At 44.7% G+C, this 24,927-nt stretch overlaps 2 long non-coding RNA genes across 3 annotated transcripts in view; both read left to right on the top strand.

Annotated features, from left to right (window-relative positions):
• LOC309369668 overlaps positions 1–24,927 on the top strand; it is a 171,526-nt gene that overhangs the window by 57,482 nt on the left and 89,117 nt on the right. The window lies entirely within an intron of this gene.
• On the top strand, positions 1,387–23,600 carry LOC309369646. Of its 2 annotated transcripts, XR_014168217.1 has the most exons (6): positions 1,387–2,821; positions 3,193–3,266; positions 4,698–4,865; positions 17,213–17,380; positions 18,844–18,922; positions 20,540–23,600. It is a non-coding gene; the product is annotated as an uncharacterized lncRNA (long non-coding RNA). The 2 variants fall into 2 exon arrangements; XR_014168218.1 differs by lacking the exon at positions 1,387–2,821 and having other exon boundaries at positions 2,967–3,266.

Genomic DNA, 24,927 nt, shown 5'->3' with positions numbered 1-24,927 from the left:
CAGGTCTGGTCCCAGCTCACAAGAGACCTCACTCCGTTGCAGCTTATTTACAGGAAAAGTTTATTGAAGATTTCTGCTTCTCATACAGTTCAGCATTGTGGCCGTACGTCTGCCACGTTAGACCGCTGAAGTCCCCTCTGACTCCTCCCCTCTTCCGCACCAACTTAATAGCCTGGCTCTAGACCACCTCTTCCTCTCCTTTCTTTTCCGCAGGGTCTTCCTGCCCCCCTGGGTTCCCTCTCTCCGTGACTCGCCTGAGGCTGAATCCTCTGCCGCCTCTTCCCCCCTCTTTCTGGCTTTAGGGCCGGGCTCCTCCCCTGAGCTCTCTCCACTTCCGCGCGCCTCTACGTTTGAACTTGGCGCGCGTACGTTGCTGCTGACCTTTCTTTCGACCGCTACACCACCCCCTGCTCTGCTCTCCACCCTTTCCGGCCGAACACCCTGCTCCAACCCCCTCTCTCTGTTCTCTCCTAATCCTGCTCCCTCCGAGAGGCTGACGACTCCACCCCCTTTTCTCCGTTCCGGCTGAGACGTCTCTTGCTTCCTCTGTCTTCCACTGGGCTCCTCTCCGCTTCTCCCTTCTCCTCCCCTTTGCTTGATTAAGGTAACCCCCTTTTGAGAATCCTCTGACTCGCTGCTCAGACTCGTGGATTCCCTCAGAATTCCGTCATCTTCTTCCTCATCCTTCTGCCCCTCCTCCCACTCGCTCTCCGTCTCCTCTGTCATCTCCTCCTCTCTCCCAGAAACCCTGACAGATACGCATATACATTGGGTGATATGCATATCCTGACTTATTAAAATCAGTGAACCTGAGTGTCCATTCATGCCAGTGAGTCAACTCTCTGAGTGTGACTAACTCTGAATAATCACTCAGTATATTTATATTGTATTTATTTTCATCATTAAACACATTAAACATCTATACTGCAGTAAACACAATGTAAATGTGTGTATTTAATCATTAATGAAAGAAACGAAAGTATTCTTTTTTCCATTTAGAAAGAAAAGATCAGATTAGAGTCTCATAAGAATAGTCCCATCTGGTTTTAAAATTGGTAAGAGATTTTAGCTGGGTTGGGGTGGGAGGAATTGAGAAAGAGAGAGACACTTTGCTCTTTGTAAACAGTATTGAAGAATGCAAGGCCAACCCCTTTCTTCCCATCAGCGGAACATCCTAACATTAAAGTCAAGCAAGACCATTATAGAAAAGCTCATTCTTATCTTTAGCGTCTGCACATTTGGTCAAGATATAGAGTGCTTTAAAGGGCTTTTCTCCAGTGTTTGACTCTGGCAGGCTTACTCAGGTGAGAGGTTTCAGGAAAGGAAGTGGGATTATTCACCAGCAGGGGTGGGGATGGGGGGAGTTACAGATTCAGGCAGCTTGTAATTAATGGGTTGTTCTTGTATGTGTATAAAGCTGGGGGGGGGGGGAAATGGGGAGTAGGAAAACTAGATGTTTTAAATTGGACAAAAACAAACAGGGTAAAACCCAGAAAAAAGCTAGCGATAATTAAGTGTACAATCCTGTGTACCCTTAAGTATGACTAAGTCCCATTCAACTCAGCTGGATTTACTTCCGAGTCAACCTGTATAGACTTGGGCTCTGTGTCTCAATGGAATTAAGGAAATTTACAGTGCAATCCTATATATTTCAGAAGTAAGCCCTATCAAAATCAGAGACTCTTACTCCCAGGTAAGCACTTATAGAATTGTGGCACAAAACTAAATACTCCCATCATTATTAACGCATATATGACTTCCTGCCCGGATAGGCTTCTAGGTGGTTTACAAAATACTTTTTAAAAACCCATTTACACAAAGTTCCATTTTACTTGTAAATAAGTCCCACTGTTTGGATGTACACTCAGAAATAAGTTCCACTGTATCCACTGTGACTTACTCCCAGGTAAGTAGGCCCAGGATTGAATCTTTAGGTTTAATTAATTTTAAGTGATTGTGCCTAGCTTGTGTCTCCATATTTTTTTTTTACTTCCAGCAAGAGTGCCTATTTCACAACTTAGGTTTCCTTTTCAGTCTTTCAGAAATATACATCTAAATAAAATACTTGTAAAATGCTCCAGATATTCTTAAAACCATGACATGAGCAACGTGACAGAGATTGTTCTTGTTGAAATTTATACCCAGAAAGAGATCAGGGTCTGAATGGGAGCTGCATGTTGTGGTTTGAACCCATCCATGCACCTCCCCTGCGCACGATCTTTTCATACAATAGTAAGGTTAGCAAAAGAAGAAACCCCAAAATGCTGGAAGTTAATGCATTTGGAATGCAAGCAGTAGTAGAAATCAGAAAGATTGGCACCAGGAAACTATAGTTCTTTTTCTTAAGTGGTATTATCAAAATGTGGGTTTTGTGCTTGACTTTGGCAGAGGGTTTCTAAAGCAAGCACATGAGCCACACAAAAGCCTTGCCCTTCCTAACCAGCCTCATTTCAATCAGTGGGAGTTTGCCCATCCATTGCCATGAGCTCCCAGAGGGGCTCCAGAGACCCATTTGGGTTGGGAACTGAAACGCTGCTGCAGAGTGTTTAATTTTATTAATCTTTTAAAGCCCACCGCTTTTGAACAAATGCCCATTTAAAGCAGTTTTGCATAATTACACGTTTCAGTCGCATTTGAGTTGATTCTTAATTTTTATTATTATTATTATCTTGGGTTGCGTGGAAGTGCTCAATTTGCTGAAACTGAGTCCGGCCTCTCTCTGTCTTGAGTTCTTTCCTCCCCCCTCTGAGACGCTTTTGGAATTCTCTGCCTTGCCACAAGAAGCTTTGGTCACGCAGAACTGTGCCAGCTCCCAGGACTGGTGAGTAAATCATTCTAGCATCTTTCAAATGCTTTCCCTCTGGCTGTTTCTCTGCTGCATTTGTCCCAGAATATCTAGAAGTTGCTCCAGTGCAGGGTATATGGTTCTTTATTTGATGTGTTTCCTTTCGTTATGATCACACAGGGCTGGCCCTGCAGTGTGGCAGGGTGAAGCAGGCTGTTTTGGGGGTGAAATTGAGGGGGCACAGCTGAAGCAGGACTCGATGACTGAACAGGGCAGCAAGATTTTTCAAAGTGTTTGTCCGAGCATGAGGAGTATGTGCGTGTGTGCGCCAGCCATTTGGTGACTTGGTGCAGGCAGCAAAATGCTTTGGACTGGTCATGTAATCACTTCACTTATTCCATTTGCAGAACCACACAAAACACTGCAAAGCCAGCTTCATTGGATTGCTTGTCCTGAATTTTGCTTGGGAATCCACCTGAAGGTATTGTAACAGAGCTGCTTAACACATCACAGATACAATCCTGCCCAAATTAAGCACTTTTATAATACACTGAGACCGTGTTCATACTGTACACTTAAAGCACCCCCAAAGAATCCCAGAAACTGTAGTTTACCCCGTAAAGGTAAAGGGAGCCCTGACCATTAGGTCCAGTCATGACTGACTCTGGGGTTGTGGTGCTCATCTCGCTTTATTGGCCGAGGGAGCCGGCATACAGCTTCCAGGTCATGTGGCCAGTATGACTAAGCCACTTCTGGCAAGCCAGAGCAGCACACGGAAACGCCGTTTACCTTCCCACCGGAGCGGTACCTATTTATCTACTTGCACTTTGAGGTGCTTTCGAACTGCTAGGTTGGCAGGAGCAGGGACCAAGCAACAGGAGCTCACCCCGTTGCGGGGATTTGAACTGCCGACCTTCTGATCGGCAAGTCCTAGGCTCTGTGGTGCCACCTGCATCCCCCTTGCAGAGCTACAATTCCCAGCACTCTTAACAAACTAAAGTTCCCAGGGTTCTTTGGGGGGAAGCCATGTGCTTTATATGTATTGAGTGCGCATGGTGTTTGATGAGAGAGTTAAGCAGCTGCTTAAATCTCTCTCCTTGAAATCAGAGGGACCTAAATTTGGCTGGATTGAGCCCTACACTTCAGATGTGCATGTGAAATGTTTGTTTCCTCCTGAGAAAGTTAAATGGGAACATGCAGAAATATGTGTGTAGGCACACCAGTGAGACCACAGCTCAAAGCTTTATGCACATCCAGTGGCAACCACTGGGTAATGTGAGAAGGGCCCTGTCAGCTTATTGAGACCCGTACACAGTGGCGTAGCGTGGGGGGTGCAGGGGGGGCACAAATCCACGGGTTAGGGGGTGCAAATTACTTGCCTTGCCCCAGGTGCTGACAACCCACGCTACGCCACTGCCCGTACATGGATACTGTATACTTGAAGGATCCAAGTGAGGGCAGCACAAAACAAATGAATACTTAAATCAGAGTGTTTGTATCACACATGCACACATGCTTCACACATGAGATTCTTCCCATAAGTTGCAGCCTTAGACATCCAAGTAAATTCAACATTACAAATGCAGACTCTGTGGGTTGAAGATCCCAGTCACAATGTTTGTGGGTTCTTTCAATTCAGTATAAACTGGGTGTTCTTGAAGCCATCTACATATTGTCTGTCAGGTTACTGGTCCCTTACAGTTGCTTTATGCAAGTGACCTAGTTTATGGCAATTGATTCTTGTTGGGTTTGACCACATTCCTTACTGGCTAGTTCAAGTTGCCTTCTCTGGTGAGCTGCTATGGGTCATAAGTGTCTGCTGGATGTAGGAATCATGCATCTCACTGGTTATACACATATGTTCATGCTTTTTTATTAACCTGTGTTGTTGTTCCCTTGCTTTCTGTCTCAGCTCTGCATCTCATCCCATGTCAATTCCTGCTTGTCTTAGCTGCATGGGAACTAATCTCTGGGACCCTTCTTTCTGGAGAACCTTCTTACGTCTCCTTGTCTTGTCCTGATGCTTCTAAAGCTTCAACCCAGGGAACCCATCTTGAACTCTGGAATTTTACCAGGAAAGGTAAGCACTAGAAATCATTAATTTAGTAAGTTGTTATGGACTGTTCCCATTATGGCCAGTTTGACACCTTGTCTCGTCTTGTATATCACTCCAGAATCTGAAAAAGATCCTGATTTTTAGTCTTCTTCCTTGAAAAGTCTTGATATGCCTTGCTGGCTTAGAGCAAGGAAATGCTACTTGCAAGATAAGAAAACCTTAAAGTCTCATGCCTTCGTTCTCACTATTGTGAGGGGAAACATTGTGCAGTAGAAGATGACTGCCTAAGCAGGGGTGCAGAAGTGATGGTTTGCAGGCCAAATTTGGCCCCTGGTGCATTTCCTACTAGCTCTCATTTGAAACCACTGCTCAGCTGTTTCCTGAACAGCTGGAGGAGGGAAATTGTGTGGAATGGAGAAAAACTTCCCCTCCTCATGCTCTCTCTCTCTTTCTCCCTCCCGCCCCTGACTCTTCCATCCTCTTTAGATTAAAGAGTGCTTTGGGTGACTTCCTGTTACTTTTCACTCTCCAGATCATCCTGCGTTGCCCTTTTAGCACTCGTGAGTAAAACTAGGCCAACCTGCTGCTCTTTTGGGGCCTAACTTTATCATTTGGTGACTGGGGTTTCTTGGGGTCCTCCCGAAAGGTTATATGATGTGGACCTGTGCACACCCTTCTTGCTATTAAAGGTCACTTTAGGACAGTCCATCATTACCTCTTCTCTTCAGTGTTATACTGAACACCCTGGCAAGGCATTTGGCTTGGCCAGAATTTTGATCTGTTCAAGGACAAACAAAGCATTATTTATTCAGGAATGTATAATATAGCATCACGCATGCCCAAATAAATGTGTCCCTGCAGTCTGACTGGTACCCCGATACCTCCTATGATTAATGAGGAATTAGTTCACAGGGGCATAGAAGATATTAGAGAGCAAAGAACTATTCCTAATCTGGCAGAGATTGTCTGCGACATGCCCATCAAATGGTCAGTGAACAAAAATGAATGACAATGACAATCGCTTTTCTCTCCTGAGCCAACCCAGCAAGGGAAGATTGACCTTTGGAGAGCAAATGACATATCACAACCCTTTGTATTTGTTCAGAATTTATACTGTACCCTTTGCTGTGATCACTCCCACCACTTCTGAAATTCTCACGAACGGTGGACATTTAGGAAAGGCATGAAGTCTGAGGCTGCCCCACCAGTAGAGGTTTCATCCAGAAAATCAAAACAGTATTGGCATCCTTATTGATTCAAGTACTTCTTAAGGGAAATCTTAGATGTATGCATTTCACAAAAAAGGGATAGAATAGGTTGAAATGGTTTCAAAAAACACATAGGAGGCAAAGGAAGGCAGCACTTTGTGATCATAAGAAGGTTTTACTGTCAAGATGCTTGTTTGTTTTTAATATCAGGAATGAATTTTTTATTTTGCAAAATGTAAGAGCTAGTGACTGTTTGTCATGGAGCCAGGGAGGGGGGAGTAACTTGCTTCCTAAATGCTACAGCATCCCAGTTGTCAGTTGCCAGGTTGATTTTTTTTGTTTTGTTTCTTTTCTTTTTAATCTGGTTTCATTGATAATGCTGTTTTGCTGTATTTTGTTATGGTTTTGACTGTAAGCCACGTTGAAAGGACCTTGCATAAAAATATTTTAAATAAAGGAGGTACTAGTGGCAATGGGGAACCTGGATTTTTGCACCCTGGTTATAGCAGCAGTGGGACGGGGGTGGCGCTGTGGGTTAAACCACAGAGCCTAGGACTTGCCAATCAGAAGGTTGGCGGTTCGAATCCCCATGATGGGGTGAGCTCCCATTGCTTGGTCCCTGCTCCTGCCAACCTAGCAGTTTGAAAGCACGTCAAAGTGCAAGTAGATAAATAGGTACCACTCCGGCAGGAAGGTAAACGGCATTTCCATGTGCTGCTCTGGTTTGCCAGAAGCGGCTTAGTCATGCTGCCCACATGACCCGGAAGCTGTACGCCGGCTCCCTTGGTCAATAAAGGGAGATGAGCGCCGCAACCCAGAGTCGGCCATGACTGGACCTAATGGTCAGGGGTCCCTTTACCTTTATAGCAGCAGTAGCAGTTGTTATTAGCCCACGAAGTGAACTTATACATGTGTGTGGATGAGAAAAGGAAGCTCCCGGCCCCTGAGTTCCTCATCCAATGAGCGAGGGGACCCTGCAGAGGCCGGTCCTGCTTCTGAGAGCTCTCAGGATCTGGCGCCAGGATACAGTTCCTTTACCTGATCCATGGAGTATAGTGTGAAGGCCTCCTCAGTGTTCCCTCATCTTCCATGAGAAGTTCAGGACTGGAGGGTGTGGTGCGAGCTTCTACTCTCTTCTCTCCAGTCCCAATGCCATTGCAGGGGTTTGTCTTGGGACAGCGGAGGGAAAACAACATTCAGCCCCTGAGTCCAAGGCACCTCTCCATTACAATGTTGGTGAGATTTTGAGCTTTCAGAATCCATCCTATGGTGCTTGACAGGCCTCTTGCTTCCCTTCAGCCATATCTTCTTTGACTTCTGGTGACTGAGGATGGTGCCTGATTGCTGCTCTCTGTTGACAGGGATTTTGAAATGATAGCTCATGAGTACAAGCCTGGTTCCACAGCAACAGGTGTGGGGGGTCAATCTGTTCTCTGCTTTTATTCATCAGGGGAGTCTACTATGAATAGAGAGCCTCACCATGCCAATGTTTTCTCATTCCTCATTTTTGCATCCTCGGAGAGTGGGGGTGGTGGGAACATGAGATGTGTTAAGTCAACGTTTTATCGAACAGGGGGACCCTTTCTACAGATTTCAACTCCCCTCACCCTGCAGCATTTGCAGCTGCCTCACTTTGCCTAATGTTAGGGCTAGCTCTGTGTACTTGTGCTATCGGGTACATGCAATCTTCCCTTGAGTGCAGTTCTCTGCATGTAGAAGAAGAAGAAGAGTTTGGATTTGATATCCCGCTTTATCACTACCCTAAGGAGTCTCAAAGCGGCTAACATTCTCCTTTCCCTTCCTCCCCCACAACAAACACTCTGTGAGGTGAGTGGGGCTGAGAGACTTCAAAGAAGTGTGACTAGCCCAAGGTCACCCAGCAGCTGCATGTGGAGGAGCGGGGAATCGAACCCGGTTCACCAGATTATGAGTCCACTGCTCTTAACCACTACACCATACTGGCTCTCAGGATGGCCATTGATGGGGAACATTCACTGGTGATGAAGGGCACCCACAAATGGGCAAGGGAGGGGAGTATGTGAGAGGGAACTGGATTATTCTTCCGAGTGAGCAATCATTTGGACAAAAGCTTCATTAACAGTGAAATCATTATATGTATCTAGTCAGAAGTAAACCCCTCTGCATCCAGTCAGACTTATTTCTTTAAGACACTTATATGGGTTACAGCAGAATTATGGAATTAATTGTTAAAACATTATTGAAGTTTTGATGGCAGGTTTTTTCTGCAGCTTTAACTATTTTTTTTATTTATAAAAAATGAGATTTCAAGTAATGTTAGCATATAAGACCAACTTCAGAAGAACACATGATTTATGTTACTGTGTCTGTCTTTGCACCTGCCTATCCCCGAAGCTATTCAAGTTTTTCTTATTCAGATTTGGTTTCCAAAATAATCCAAACTGGTAATAACCTCACCACAATTAAATCCAACAGCCTCTGGCCAAGCTAATCTGATCGTCAGTAGTAACATCTAAATTAGCCAAAAATAATTACAGAAACAAGATTCAAAATCAGGGAAAGAAATGGAAGCATTAATTGGGCACATGTGAGGAGGCAAATGTTTTTGAGCAAATGTCCTGTAGAATGGGAACATTTTAGTGGTGCAATTTCTGGGATGGCTTCTTGAACAAACCTGTTTCCAATGGTATAGATTTTGCTTTGTTTGATAAATGGCCATTTGCTCAGCTGAATTTGCATGGTCACATTGGCAAAGTGAGCAGTAGGGGCCTTTGTGTGGAATGTCAGATAGTTTTTGTTCTCTAGATGTGCTCAGCGACAGCCAACGTATACTTGATCTCATTTTTGTGGGTTGCCTAGACAGGGAAACATGACAAATGGTAGGCTATATTTTTCTTCTTTTTGTCAGGGCACTGAAATGGCAAGGCAGCTCTCCCTGTAGACTCGTGAGTAGTTGCTAGAGGAGGTATAATAATGATCTCCTTCTTAACTAAGGCTTTGATTATTCCAGAACTGGAATCACCAACCTTTTTGGGATCTTGGAGCCACTTGCAAACCAGAGAAACTGTTGTTGGCAGGCATCCTCAACAACCAATCATTTTCCCAAACCTATTTGATTGGCTACAAGGCGAAGGAAGGGGGAGGGGACCCTGTGAGCACCAGGGAAGGTCTTTTGGGGGAACATCTGTACTCACGGGCACCATGTTGGTGACGCCTGCTCTAGAACATGGAGTAGAGAGGGACTTTTCTTACCTGTAGCCCAATCAATATAACTGGAGATGATGTCTGCCCTTCTACTTGTATTGATTGATGGAGATAGGGAACAATGGAGTGGTGTTTTTTGGCAGAGCCTGTTGGTGTATTCTTCCTTTGAGGATGTCAAAGCATGCATTTGCAGGGAAGGAGCCAAAGCTTAGTGGTATAATATGTGCCTTGCAATTAGGAAGCTCCAGGTTCAATCCCTAGTATTTTGAGATTGGATCTCAGGTAGCAGGACTGAGTTACTGAGACCCAGTTACTGAGTTACTGAGATCCAGACAGCTACTGCACTCGGATTAGACTGCACTGCGCTCAATGAACCAATGGTTTGACTCAGTCTAAGGCGGCTTAACTTTATTTATACCCCTCCTTTCTTTCAACATGGGACCTGTCTGACCTGAGACAGTGTACAGAGGGTTCCTGGGTGGCTGCCCATACAGGCACTGAGCGGTTCAGTGGTAGCCTCATGTACCTTCAGACCATACACTAGGACAATATGTTTTCTGCTTTCCTCTTCTGTAGTTTCTGTTCATTTAATGCATCTCTCAATGTTTAAGTCAGATTGTAAAAGAGAGACGGGCGAGAAGAAGGCCAGGGAGGGTAAAAGTAAGCAAATCATTTTGAAGTTCCATGATTGTTAAAATTGTCACCAGGACTTGGTGGTTATCAAAACTGGCCCAAACTGGAGCAGCAGTCCTCCAAGTTATTCTGGCAACTAAGGCAGAGAATCCCACAAGGGGAATTTTGAATGAAACTTATGGCATAGCTCAGAGTCTGTGTACCTTTTCCAGTGAGTAGGTATGCTGTCAAGTATCAAAAGAAGACTATTACCTTGGACTTCATATGTATTAGAGAGACTCTTTGTTTGTTGATAGCAATCAATTCAATGTCAGGGATGTCTGGCTCTGAGGTTCGCTAGTAAAGAGGAATGAAAAAGGAGTGGTATTTGTCGTACTATTTCAAATCACTGAGATGTTAATGGTTTTATTGCCCTCTTGGGAATAAATCTACACAGATAATAACTAACATTGCTAACAAATTTCTGCCCTTTCAACGACACCCAGAACCATCTCTGTGGGGCAACTGCCTTGCTAAGCCCAAGTTTATGTAACTGAAGTGCTCGTGCACTTTTCCCCTGTTTCCCTAACCTCTTTTTCTGTTCCCTCACTTGTGTTGAATTTTAGATTGTAAATAAAATTGAACTGGCAATTTTTTTTAAAGAGTGTAAACTCCTCAGGGCAGTGATGTGTCTTTTTGAAAGACACATCTGTAAAGTGTGCACCCGTTAATGGCTCTCTGTTGCTGCTATTGTTGTGATGGCGGATCCAGACTCCCCATGTGTGGAACTCTGCTCTGGGAGGGAGAAGCAATATTTGCTGCTTCTGCCTTCTTCCTGTAGCCCCTGGACCTCCCTCAAAATCTCCTCTGGAGAACTGGAGGATTCTCCAAAAACCGTGTGGGAGGAGTTGTGGCGGTGGTTGTGCAGGAGGGAAGCAAATCAAATGAAAATGGCCACCTTCTCCTCCCACCAGTGGCAGCCCTCACTGGATCCCAGTCCCTTCCATGAATGGAAGAAAGGACATTTGCAGAAGGACAGTTCTGGATCCAGCCCATCGCCCCCACTATAAGCAGCAGCAATACTAGCGTAGGAAGAAATGATCACCATCTTAACCACCCCTTCACATGATTTCCCCTCTCTTAAAAAGCGAAACAAAAAACAACAACAGTCACACACCAGCTTTAATATATAGAAGTCCCCACATTTATGATTCAATATCCTTGCAGCAGTTTTGTGAAGCAATCCCTGAACTTGATGGTTCCCAGATTGGCACAGTGGCTCCCCATACAGGAGCCTTCGCCGGCTTGGTCTTTCCACAACTGTTCTGCCCCCCAACCTGAGGTGCACAAGAAGAATCAGAAAGCAAACAAATGCCATCTTTACAGAGAGTGAGATTCCCCCCTCCCCCAAGTTGACCGGTCTCCCTCAATTCCTCACTCCATTAACTAGCAACACTTTAAGGCAATTATATTACATCAAAGGATGATTTTATTATGGAAAGTAATTACAAGGAACAAGAAGGAGGAAAAGAAAGTGAGAGGCTTGAGTTGGCCAGCCTCCTCAGCAGTTTATAGCACCTACTCTGTACTTCCATTTTAGGCGAAATGGTCATCTGGTCCCTACAAATCTTTGGACTGATTCCATCTGGGAATTCACCATTGATTTAGGACATTTCCACTGCCAAGAACAGAAAAGCCTCCTGGATCAGGCCAGTGGCCCATCTAGTCCAGCATCTCAACAAACAGGTTGAGAGCCAGTGTGGTGTAGTGGTTAAGAGCGATAGACTCGTAATCTGGGGAACCGGGTTCGCGTCTCCGCTCCTCCACATGCAGCTGCTGGGTGACCTTGGGCTAGTCACACTTCTCTGAAGTCTCTCAGCCCCACTCACCTCACAGTGTTTGTTGTAGGGAAGGAAGGGAAAGGAGATTGTGAGCTGCTTTGAGACTCCTTTGGGTAGCGATAAAGTGGGATATCAAATCCAAACTCTTCTTCTTCATCATCATCCTGTTCTCACAGTGGCCCACCAGATGCCTGTGGAAACCCTGCAAGCAGGATTTGAGCATAAGGGGACTCTCCTCATGTGGTTTCCAGCAACTGGTAGTCAGAAACAATGCTGTCTGTCTGCAGCGGTGAAGGCACAGCATAGCTGTCATGGTCTATAATCATCTACCATCTCTCTTCTCCATAAACTTCTCTTTCATTTTTATTTATTAAAATTGTATAATCCTCTTTAAAAAAGCAATTTTGCTGTTTTCAGGTGGGATTGCGTCACATACTGGGAAATTCAAGATACACAATTAGACTTGATCTGGAGGTCTTATCCAAGAAACCTCCTTCCCCCCACATATTAAACTTTTTGCAAAAGGGAAAGGGATGAGCAAATGGTGCTGTGAAGTGTGGGATGAGACTGGCTCGACACAACATTGTCTAACTCTAACCTCCTCACAATCTAATCAGGAGGAATACTCACTAAACTGCCAATGTCATCTAATAATGTCCTTTCAGGATGAACGCTCAACAAACAGGTTGTCAGGAAGCACACTTTAGTTTGTCCAATTTACCTTTTCTGAGGGGAACAAAAGGCAATATTACCCTCCTTTTCTCACTCTGAATACCAAATGGGAACTGAGATTTCTTGGGGCGGGACAGATTAGGAGAGATACAGTTTAATTGCAGAGCTGGGGATAATTTCCTGGTTTGTTAATACTTTTGCAGGGAGTTTGGGAGCCGGGACATTTTGGGAACCTCTCAAGATGATATCACTGCGGGGCCTGGATGTTCTCCCCTTAGAAGAGTTTGGATTTGATATCCTGCTTTATCACTACCCGAATGAGTCTCAAAGTGGCTCACATTCTCCTTTCCCTTCCTCCCCCACAACAAACACTCTGTGAGGTGAGTGGGGCTGAGCGACTTCAGAGAAGTGTGACTAGCCCAAGGTCATCCAGCAGCTGCATGTGGAGGAGCAGAGATGCAAACCCAGTTCACCAGATTATGAGTCTACCGTTCTTAACCACTACACCACACTGGGGTGAATTAAAGTCCAAGCCCACCAGATAAATAGAATGTCCAAATGGGATTTCACCCAATGTTGGTCACAGCTCTGTCTCAGAGATGGGGAACCTTTGGCTCTCCAGATGTGGGTGGACTACATCTCCCAGCATCCCTGACCATTGGTCACATTCTGGGAGTTGAGAGCTCATGTCCTGCTTGCTGGCTTCTCATAGGTTGGCCCACTTTGGACCACATGCTGAGCTAGATAGGCCTCTGGTCTGATGCAGAAGTGCTCTTCTTAAAGCTGGAGGAGTAGACTGGAGTGTGCTGCCCCCTAGATGTGGTATTTCACAGAGATGGAAAGACAACTGCCTGAGAGGGGTGGTTATTGGGTTGTTGTTTTTATTTTGATTATGTATTTTGTGGTTTTATTTATTGATTTTATTCTGTGAACTGCCCTGAGACCTCTGGGTATAGGGCGGTATATAAATTCAAAAACAAACAAACAAACTTGGGGAGTCAAAACTGCATGAATGTAAAATGGAATACGACAAGTCCTTGGGGAAGTTTGAAAAGCAGGCTCATCAGTCTGAGAGACCCTAACCTAGACAAATGGCTGTGACAACTGAGTCCCATTTCTCTCTCTTTTTAACTTCCTCAGTGATCAAATGCAGATTCTGAGAGAGCAGTGAGGACAACCATGGCCTCAAGCTGAGGACATTTCTAATTTTGCTGACCTTCATTTTTTGCTACATGATCTATCTTCAGGATGGTTTTTTGTCCCTTGTGTGAACATATGTGGACTTCTTCAGTGATAACAATTCAGCCTGTTTCTTCTGTTATAAAGGATCAGGGTGGGAGATGGTAATAATGCTCTTTTTCTTGCCAAGCGGGTGGAATGTATTCTCTCTCTCTCTTCCACAGTTTGGAAATAATTGCAAGCATATTCTTTCATTGAATTGGATGTAGCAGATATTCTCCCCCAGTCATTTTATTTGAGGGCAAACAAAGAATTGTACAGGCTGCCTTGCTCCTATCACTGCTGGGGAATGCTCCAGTCACACAACCTCAGTGCACAAGTGGAGCATGCTGCAGCACAGAAAATACTGGGCCAGCCCATGCTCATGAGAAGGTCTAAGTGCATCTGGCTGTGAGGTGGGTTAGGCTGAGAGGGAGCGACTGGCCCAAGGTCACCCAGTGAGCTTCATGGCCAAGTGGGAATTTGAACCCTGGTCTCCCAGGTCCTATTCTGACACTTACCACTACACAACCCTGTTGTCAATAGGCTTCACAGCTGCAGATCATAATGGTCCATACTCCAAATGCCTGGTGGCAAATGATTGGCATAGCTAGGCGATGGTTCTATAGTTTTATCTCCTTTTCTTCAGTTGCTTCATGTTACTGGCAGCTGTCTCAGCCTCACATTTCTTCTTTCCACATCATTCCATCACATATCTGAAAGATGCAAGTGCTAACTTGATGATAGAAGGAATCATCTCCCTTTCCAGAATAAGAACTTGATAGTATGCAGTTTGGGAAGAGTGTTTGTGTGTGAGAGAGAGGGTGGGTGGGGGGCTCACAAGAGCCTCAGACAGCAGGGCCAATGGTCATAGATGATGGGAATTGGAATCTAACAACTTCTGAAGAGCTACAATGTGTTTTGATTTCCAATACTGCTGAATGCCACCTGATTGCTTTGTAGATCATTTATAATCAGGGCTTTTCCTCCAGCCAGACCCGACTGGAACTCAGTTCTGACCCCTCTCAGGTGTGCCCCATTGCCATTATAAGAGAACAAGGGAGACGTTCATGGTGATTTCCGGCACCTCTTTTTCTAGAAAAACGGCACTGTTTATAATACTTCATCCAAGGCTTATAGTACACTTATTTTTCAAGTGTGTTTAATTAAAACGAGGAAGGCTTTCAAACTAACTGCGCTTAGCATTGGGACATCAGAGCATGTTAACTGTAGATTAATAAACTGACCCCAGATAACATACCCCTGCTTCATCCACTCTCTTAACCCCAGAGCTTAAGCAGTCTTTTCATCTCTGTGTCATCAAAATTTATACAAAGCAGGAATCAAATGCAAATCCTCAGGAAGCTGGAACTTTCTCTGGAAACTGCTGGGAAACGTTTTCAGTCTTAAATGGAGGGAAGTTAAAGAGATGTTCATAGACAAGAATACTAGCAGCGCTGTGCTGAAATCTGTCCTCTGTTTTCTCAGTTTTTAAAATTCCACTGTAAAAAAACAACTTCCATTTCCCTGCCTCTTTCACAGGGCACTTTAGAATTCCTTTAGGATTTTGGTGAGTGTTGGGTTGGGCCTATTTTATTCTTGTGAAGTGGCTGTGGGGTGTGTGTCTGTTTTTCTCCCCACACCCACACCCCATGGATTGATCATATTTGGGCTTTACTGAACATACAACATTTCATGGCATCTATACAGTTCAGTTGAAAAGATCGGTTGATTGGCAGGTAGGGCTGAATGGAGACTTAATTCAGTAGGATTCCTCCCTCTATTAAGGTGTTGGCACCATCTTGTTGGCCAGAGTTATGTTCACAGGGCAGGTTCACATGGGAGTTTTTCTATTCATGGAACATTTTTCTGAGCCCTCTGCAGCCTCCCTGGCTGCCAGGGCTTCCTAATCTGAATAAGCCCCATGGGAGAAGCTACTTAATGATGTCTTCCCCCAAGCTTTGTTTGAAGCCTGGGAGGCTTCCCCAAGCAGCAGAGATCAGTGCAGTCACTGATTTTATTTTTAATGGAAGTCCAGACCACTTGAGCATACAAACCACTGGTCATTGGGTCTTCCGAAGCCCCTTGCTAAGAGCTGTTCATTGAGTATATGTTGTTACACCCGCTATGTATTCCCAATGGACCAAATTATATGTGTAAGCAGCCTTCAAACAATATATATATATATATATAAAAGTGCAGCACGGTTAAACTTTTTTTGTGAGGGATGTGGTGGAATACAATGACAACAAAGCAGTAATATCAATCAAATAGGGGATCTTGAAAATCAGCCCATGGTTTAGTCCCCTTTTGTCCTGTACTTTTGGGGAAAACAGTTTTATGTACCCCAGTTTGTAGGATACTTCAACCGTACACATGCAATCAGTAATATTATCTGCCCTTTTGCTTCCATACACCTCATGAGCTAAAGACATCCTGTAGTAACATCTCATTAACAGATGCCTTATTAATATTGATGGTTTCTGCAGTTTAACTTTCTGTGGCAAGGTGGACCCCCACAGCTTTTCCTTTTCCTCTAAAAATAAAACCAAGTGTGCTGAATCTAGCTATGACTGCCTTAGTTGTTGGGTAATGCTCTCATTTAATGGCTTTATTTAGATCCATTTTCTGTATGCAAATCCTTAGGATTTGGCTTTGCAGCAGCCAGTTTAAAGCAGTGTTCATCCAGCCAGCTGCATTTGTTCAAGAACTCTGCATGTCCTGCTTTTTCATCACATCTCTTACAGGCCTGTGTGGGATGCAGACATTTTGATGGCCCTCTGTTGTTGTTTTTTGCATTAGCATGCTGGATTCTTACTTCATTAGCGATACAAGCAGCATGTTCATAGCCCACCACACACTGTGCATGTCATCCAGCAATGAATGTCTGATATTCTCTGAAATCATAGTTGATGGCTGGAGTACAAGCCCTGAATTTGGGAAGCTGACATTTTAATGTTGCGGTCTTAAAACGTATCCACAAAGCCTTCAGGTTTTCCTTAAGATCTGTATTTCAAAAACAAAACTGGAACATTCTAAAATTTCAAAGTTGAATCCTGATTCTCTCCCCTAAATTTGAACTTGTGCAACATTTCAGCTTGTTGACCATACCGCCAGGTACCAGTGTCATCATGGACAAACAAATCAATGCCCATCATTGCCCTGTTCATCTGAAGGGAGTCTTGTGTCCAGTTTCTTTAAATGAATCTGCAGGTGAGTGGGCTTGGAAAAGTAGGGACCAAGTATAGAAGTGTCTATTTTTGAAAGCGATATTCTTCAAATTTACTGACAAATGTCTAACCATCTAAGAAAATACAGCTATCGAGGAACGAATAGGGTGATGGAGGATTTTCAACTGCTTTTCAGTTTCTTCTAAGTAAGAACTGTTTGACAGTGGAACAGTCTCCCTTGGGAGGTTGTGGACTTTCCTTCCTTGGAGGTTTTTAAGCAGAGGTTGAGTGGCCATCTGTCAAGGATGCTTCAGCTGAGATCCCTGTATTGCAGTGGCTCAGAGCAGAAGATCCCTGGGGTTTCTCCAACTCTACAATTCTATGATTCAAGTTTAGAAATGCACATTCCTTTTTTTCCTGTACATTTTCCAGTATTTGCTGCTTTTTTTTTCTGTTTTTGTCTTCAGCTTAAAATAAATGTACCTAGAAAGAGTTCATTCTGCAGAAGAACTGGCTGCTCTCCAAGAGAGGTGGAGCAGCTCTACTCAGTAACCTGCTCAACTCAAGCAGCTTTGTTAGCAGTCTGCCTATGCTGTAGTTGACTCTCGGTGTGGGATTATCGGATGAAAGGAAAGGTGAGCGGAATCAGTCCCCTTGTTCATCCAGTTCAATACCATCAATACCAGAAGTTGCCAGACTGTGGCCCTCCAGGCATTGTTGGAATACAACCCCCTTTAGCCCCAGGTAGTATGACCAATGGTCAGCAACATGTGGAGGGTCAGAGGCTAGCAACCCCGGTTAGCAGTGGCTCTCTGGAGAGTTTCAGGCAGAAGCTTCATTCCCAGTACTACCTGCAATGGCTGGGGAGTGAAATGGGAGAAAGGGAAATGCTCTGCTGCTGAGCTATAGCTATAGACGTTCTCTGGGCATCTGCATGCCTGCTTCTATTTACCTGGGTGAGCAGGGCCAGTGGGTGAGCAGGGCCAGGAGTGGGAGTCAGGAGCAGGCTGGCAATAAATCACACAGAGTCAGTGAAGTTAACCTCTTTAAAGAAGGAAACATGGTCAGCTCAGGAGGCTAAGCCTAGAGAGCACAGCAATTTGTCCTGGTAGATCTTGCCCCAATCAGGAAGTTGTGGAGACTGAAGATCTCTACCTTCCCAACAGTTGCTTAAGTCTCCTCCTCTCCCAGGTTCTTCCCAAGTAATCAGAGACTCCGCCGCTGTGCCTGTCCCTGCTCCTAACTCTTCATACCTCTTCTGGTTCTGGGAGACCAGGGGAGAGGGGAGCTGGTCACAGCAGGAGGGGGAGAACCCTCTGGCTTCTTCATCAGCCTGACTCATCTCTGCCTCTTGGTCCCCCTTTGCAGCCTCCACTTCTGCCTCTGATTCTGGACTGCTGTCTAGCACATACTCTTCCTGCTCACTATACCCTGTTGCGTCTTCAGCTTCCGACACCTCCTCCTTCCAGTCTGCCCCCTCTTCTCCCCCAACCAGTCATTCCACCACCAATCCCCTAACTCGGAGCCTTCTTCTCTGGGGATTCCCTTGGGGGGGGGGTGTTCCCCAGCTGGCACCTCCCACTGCTCCTTGGCATCCGGCCAGTCAATGACAGTTGAGCATGTCTCCCTGTAACCATTATGACAGCAGAAGGGTGATTCTGCATGTATCAAATACATCATTACACACCAAGGTCTCTATTCCCCACTCTGCTTGTCACCTGATGTAGTCCCTGTGGATATGCTAGAGCTCCCACTTGAACTCCAGAGTCCCATTGAGACTCTGGCAACAGTGTTTATGTGCTATTCTAATTCTGGTTTGAGCAGCCTAAGTGCTTTTTAATGCATAGCATTACAGCGAGTGTGCCTTATTCTTTCCCTTGTTGAATGGGTGTCTGGAAGAAAGTAATTCCAGTCTCTTGCTTCTGCACATCATTATTTACAAGGCACAGGAACATGACCACACCAAGCATGGAGAGAGCCACTATCAAGCTGTAATTTGGCAACTGGCACGTATGTGAGTGCAAGGAGCAGATCCATCCTCTTCAGGTTGGATGTATGTATGCACGAGATGGGCTAATACTTTACTTTATTTCTGTAGAGCAGCAGTGGGGAGCCTGTTTCAGCCCAAGGATCACATTGCCTTCTGAAAAACTTATTTCAGGCATCCGTCCAAATTCGTACGTATATCCGAATTGTACAGTGCAATGTTCTCCATGCAAACAACATGTACAAAGTTGCATTTTTGGGGGGAAAATAAGCATAGAAATTGATGTATTATCGATGTATGATATGGTTGTATGAAATTAACATAAAAGTATGCATAGCATTGGGAAAAATTGCTTGTAAAAACCTTCACACCAGTCAAAACACAGTAATAAACTGTGTTTATTAGGAGAAATTCACATTAAAATGCTGAATAATTTTCATGACAATAAAAATAATAATCCATAAATTGCTGCAGAAATGTGGAGAACTGAATTTAAGGCTGGAAGAAATGAGAAACTGAGAGAAACAAAACTGCCAGGTGTTTCTATCCCTAGTCCGACTGCTGTTCCAAAAGGTGTAGATGCTGCAAGTCCCACCCACCCTGTCAAGCTGTTTCTCCCACATCTTCACTTGCTTCCACCCACCACAAGCTCCTCCTATCTGCTGCATCTCAGCCACTTCCATGGAAGGCCCTCTTATTAGCCATGGTAGCTAAATGGAAATTCAGAGGTGGGCTACCTATGAATAAGCCTTGATTGTGAGGACAAACTAGAATGGAATACCATTCTTAGCAGTGGGCAATGTCTGGCTGCTGTTGCAAAGGCAAGGCTGGTCATCGTTTGACCCAGCACAACCTTAGGTCCTGATGCAGCTTTCACCAACATGGCACCCTCCAGATGAAGGGGCAGGGCACCCAATGTGCTGCCCTCCTGTTGTTGCTGATCCAACTCCCATGAGTCCCAGCCAGTACAGCCCAATGGTCAGGGAGGATGGGAGTCATAGAACCATAGAATGAGCTCCAAGGGCCATCTAGTCCAACTCCCTGCAATGCAGGAATCTCAGCTAAAGCATCCATGACAGGTGGCCATCCAACCTCTGCTTAAAAACCTCCAAGGAAGGAGAGAGGACCACCCCTTGTGGGAGTCTGTTCAACTGTTGAACAGCTCTTCGAAAGATTTTCCTGATGTTCAGTCAGAATCTCCTTTCTTGTAACTTGAAGCCATTGGTTCAAGTCCTACCCTCCAGAGCAGGAGAAAATAAGCTTGTTCCCTCTTCCATGTGACAGCCCCTTAGATATTTAAAGATGGCTATCACATCTCCTCTTAGTCTCCTCTTTTCCAGGCTAAACATACTCAGCTCCTTGCAGTAGCCAGAGGTGGATTTAGGGGTAATACAACCAATTTGGTTGTACTGGGCATGGAGCTTTGGGGATGCCACAACTATGATGTAGAATGGAAGACAAGAGGCAGGGTGGGCATCAGATTCTGGCACCCCACAGGGACGCCACTGAAATTTGAGACCTACTGCAGTAGTAGTTATCACTTGCAGGCTGCGCTTGCTGCAATTCACTCTTCTACACAATTATTGAAAATGTAGGGACTTCTGCATCTGGCTATCCCAATTGGAGACACTTTCCCTGATGTGGATGAATGAATGGTGGACAGGATTGCATGCTACCAACTGGGGATTGCTCCGCATGGCAAGGGGCTCATGTGAAATGTGTGGCTGCACCAGTGTGTACTGCACCAGGACAACAGGCTAGTTCTTTTGCCCCTTATGCCTCAGTAACACCATGTTTCTTGTTACAGGAACACCCTCCCTCTCTGCTTGACTTGGTGTGTGTGTGGGGGGGGATGCTCTATTGCTCCTAACCCCTACTCCGCTGGAGGAGACACAACAGTATTATGGTGCCATCTCGTGGCCATAGCAAGTAGGGGCATTTAACAGCAATGCTGCTTGAGAGAGTCACATTAAAACTGTCTTCCATAACATTGGACGTGTCCGCCTGAAACATGTGGCAGCTGCATCACAAAGGACACATTTCTGACTGATGAAGAGAAACCAAATCTGACAAAAGAGCAACAAGATCTGCTGGGGAACAATTGGTGAAATGTTCATGACAATGAACAAGTTTAATGTTTTTGCAAAGGTGATGTCAATAGCCCGGCGACCTTGTCATCTGCCTGATTAATTGATGTCCTGTTGCTTTAATATTTGTATGCACAGATTTTGAAATGAAAAGATGGATGCATATTCCAATAGAGAGGTGGGATGTTTGCACTTTAGAAGCCTCTACCTCATTACTGCCTTCTGTTGTTTTTTTTTCATGCCATGGGGTTGCTGAAGGGGGATTACAGTACATTAAATCACACGGCGCTTTACATTTTCAATCATCTATTTGCCCAGAAGCAAATAAAACAAATACAGTATAGTGCAGGACATCAGTTTCAGAACTCTGGGCTGGTTCATGAAATATAGCTCTCCAGCGCCACACCATGCTTGGGACAGCTTTTCTCTGCCCTTATCTCTGAGAATTCCTACTATTGTGGGGATAGTCAGTCTCGTGCGGATTTGGGATTATAGAGGCAAGGCAAATTTTAGCTTTGAGATTTTATTTTTTTAAAGTTTTGGATTGAAAAAATGGCTGCAGCTTTATTCAAATCTCAATGAAAAGGCATGTGGTTATGCAGAGTTCAGTCAAGCAGCAAATATCACATTATGTACCCACTCCTTATAAACAGGCCATCCTGCCTTCCAGACAGGAGCTGCCCATGTTTGCATATCTGTGTCTGCAGTGAGAGTCATAATGGAACGTGCTGTGGCCGGTGGGAAATGGCCTTGGATGTTTTATGACTTCCCATTATTATACCAATAGACATCACCACCACTACAACAAGAATACAATGGTGTTTTTTTTAATAAAAAAACCACATTTATTTGATTCCCCGCCCCACTTATGGTTCAAAAGTACCACTCAAGGCACCTTTCAAAATTTAATTTTACAAATACAATTGAATTAAAGCATTACTTAACAGTCAACCAAGGAGACAGGATCAGTGGTTAAAAGCCAGCATAAAACTGGAATTCAATTAGGTTTTACTCAGACCCACAGAAATATATAGTCTTAAACATGTTCATTAGTTTCAGTGGGTCTGTTCTAAATAAAACTAGTTGAATACCTCCTATTACCATAAAAGCCTAATAGAATAAAGTGGACATCCAATGAAAAACAACGAGGCAGGGAGTCAACCATACTTTATGGGGCTAAGCGTTCCATAATCTGGGGGGCAGCCACTAAGAAGGCTCCCCCCTCAACCATAGGAGCCAACTCCTAGGGGCCAAGGTTCCTTTGCCCCCCAATAAGATATTTCAGGGAGCCAAGGATCTGCAAAGTGGAAGGTCATTGCTATTCAATTATGCGGGGTGTGGCTTAGCTGGGCCCCCAATTTTTTTATACAAGTTAGCACCCCTGCCCTCAACCCATTCTAAATGTGCTTCTGCTCTAAATGGGACTTCTTATCTCAGGGAGTGGACAAATTATATAAAGGAGGCAATATTCTGGATCTAAGTCATGCAAGGCTTTAATGCTCTGAATTGTGTGGCTATTGCAAGAGTAGTGTAACATGGCCCCATGCACCAACATCTATTCTGGAGTGGCTGGAACGTCTGGAGAGTTTTCAAAAGTGTGTGTGCTGCAATAATCCAACATGGATGTAATGAAGGTATGTGTTACAATGGCCATATCTAACCTCCTCCGGAATGGGCACAGTTGACAAAGGCATTCCTGGACACAGTGGCCACTGCAGACATGCCAAGCCAAGTCCAGAAGCGATCCCACAGTGTGAACCTCCTTCTGTAAGGGGAGTAATATCCCTTCTAAAGTAATGTTGTTCTACAGTCCCCCCTTCCTTATCAGGAGCATCTCTTTCTTATCTGGATGAAGCCTTCGCTTGTTAGCCCACTATTACCTCCAAGCATTGATCCAGAACATCAGCACCTTCCTTGGTATTAGAAAAACCAAGAGAGAGAGTTGTTTGCCATTTGCATGTTAGTGAAAATGCACTTTAAATCCTTGGATGATCAATTTCAGTGGTTCCATGCAGATGTTTAATAACATGGGGGACAAGTTATTGGTACCAGCCAGCAGAAAGCTAACAGCCAAAGTGCTTGAGCACACGTTCCCCAACACAACCTTGTGGAACTAATCTTCAAGGAAGGACCAGAAGTGTAGCAAAACTCTTCCTCCCAATTCCACCCTGCCAAATAGTTTAGTTGGACAATAGCAGCTGCAATGTTTAACTGGTTAAATTTTAAACTTTTGATCAACTAAAAGGGGGCACCCAGTTAATTGGCTAGTAGGTTTTTAAAATAATAATAATAACCAAAGTTTTAGAAACAGCAGATGGCAAATTTCATCATAAAGAGGTATAGGAATTTAATATAAGTAAATAAATAAATTGCTGCAAGAGGCTTCAACTCTGAAATTATTTAACAAATATGCTCACTCAAATGAGGACTACTGGTCATGGTCACCAGCAAAAGCCAGTTGCCTCCCATTTAGATGTGTACTCTTTTCATATACAGTGGTACCTCGGGTTACATACACTTCAGGTTACATACGCTTCAAGTTACAGACTCCACTAACCCAGAAATAGGGCTTCAAGTTAAGAACTTTGCTTCAGGATGAGAACAGAACTTGTGCTCTGGCGGTGCGGCAGCAGCAGGAGGCCCCATTAGCTAAAGTGGTGCTTCAGGTTAAGAACAGTTTCAGGTTAAGTACGGAACTCCGGAACGAATTAAGTACTTAACCCGAGGTACCACTGTATCTTCTTTATTTCACCTTGATAAATAAAGATATACTTCCATAAACATCCATGCATGTGTATTTATGTCACTCCAAGGTGGCTTGATGAAGGAGCCTGTTACCTATGAAAGATCATGTGGTGATTAAACCAGCAGATCTCTAAGATACCAAATACAGACCTCACATGACATAATGCAGGGGTGGGGAACCTCAGGTCTAGTGGTTAAATGTGGCCCTCCAAGTCTCTCTGTGGCCCCCAGAACTCTTGCTAGGCCATGCCCCTTTCCAGGACAACTCTGCTACACACCATTATTGAGTGCTTTTGCCTGGCCTCTCAGATGTGTTCTTGAACTGTGATGATGCCTCTAGCATGCCTAGATGGAGAGAGGGCCGTGCACAAACATATAAGTTTATACTGTAAGAATCATATCTATTACTCCATTCAGTTTTGCCACCTTTTTTTTAGCACAGACATGTGGCTCCTGGGATGTTCCCTACGAGAGAAAGTGGACCTTGGGTTGGGATAAAAAAAGTTCCCTACCTCAGTTTTGATGTGATCGCTCAGCTACAGGAAAGCTGAGTGATCATAAATCCCGCAGTTCTATAGCTGGCTGCAGTGAAATGAGCTGTGGCATACCTAACCCAGAGCGCTGGTCTGTTTTTAAAAAATGGCAATGTGAAACCGAAGTATCGGGTCGTGCATATTGATAGGTACGGCAGGTCAAGGGAGCAGTGCTTGCTCTACTCCTTCCCCACCCTGCATGCGCTCCAATGAAAAGGTGTCGCTGAAGGGGTTTCATAAACTGAGCTGCGTGCACTGGGATGACACAGGATGGTGGCATGGGGGACTTGACGCTTCTGAAGAGCTGCTCAATTATTCATCCCTTATTTCTGCATATACGAAAGGTTAATCCACCCGGTGCTTCCCTACGCAGGGAAAGCAGCTCTTGGGAGGCCGTTTCACATTAAGTTCCCTCCTCACTCCCTCCTAGTGGTTTATCAAGCATTATCTGTCTTCTGTTTCTTCTGTTTGCAGTGGGTTGGGGGGGGGGGAAGTCGTAGCTCATGCACTGTTGCTCAGCAGGGACACTCTCTGGGAGGAGACCACTACAGAGAAGAGAGAAAGTGGAGATCAACTTGTAAGGTTTTAGTGCCCCTAGCAACTGCTTCCCCTTTGTTGCCAAGGAGGTCCATTGTCCTAAGGATGTATGTGCTTGCACTACCCATTGCCCTAAGTGTACCTGCATCCTATTTGCTTCATTCAGTGAGGATAAACAGCCCCTTGTAATTGAAAGATGAGGGGCTTTTAGTTCATCTCAAGATACCCATGTTAATTTGGGCTGGTTCCAGCCTCAATGCTTTTGCCTTCTTCCTGAGGGGCATGAAAGGCTG

Source organism: Podarcis melisellensis (genome assembly GCF_964234715.1).
Source record: "Podarcis melisellensis genome assembly, chromosome: 5".
NCBI classification, from domain to species: Eukaryota; Metazoa; Chordata; class Lepidosauria; order Squamata; family Lacertidae; genus Podarcis; species Podarcis melisellensis.
The sequence above is the reverse complement of the archived record's forward strand: the minus strand, read 5'-3'. Positions and strand labels throughout refer to the sequence as shown.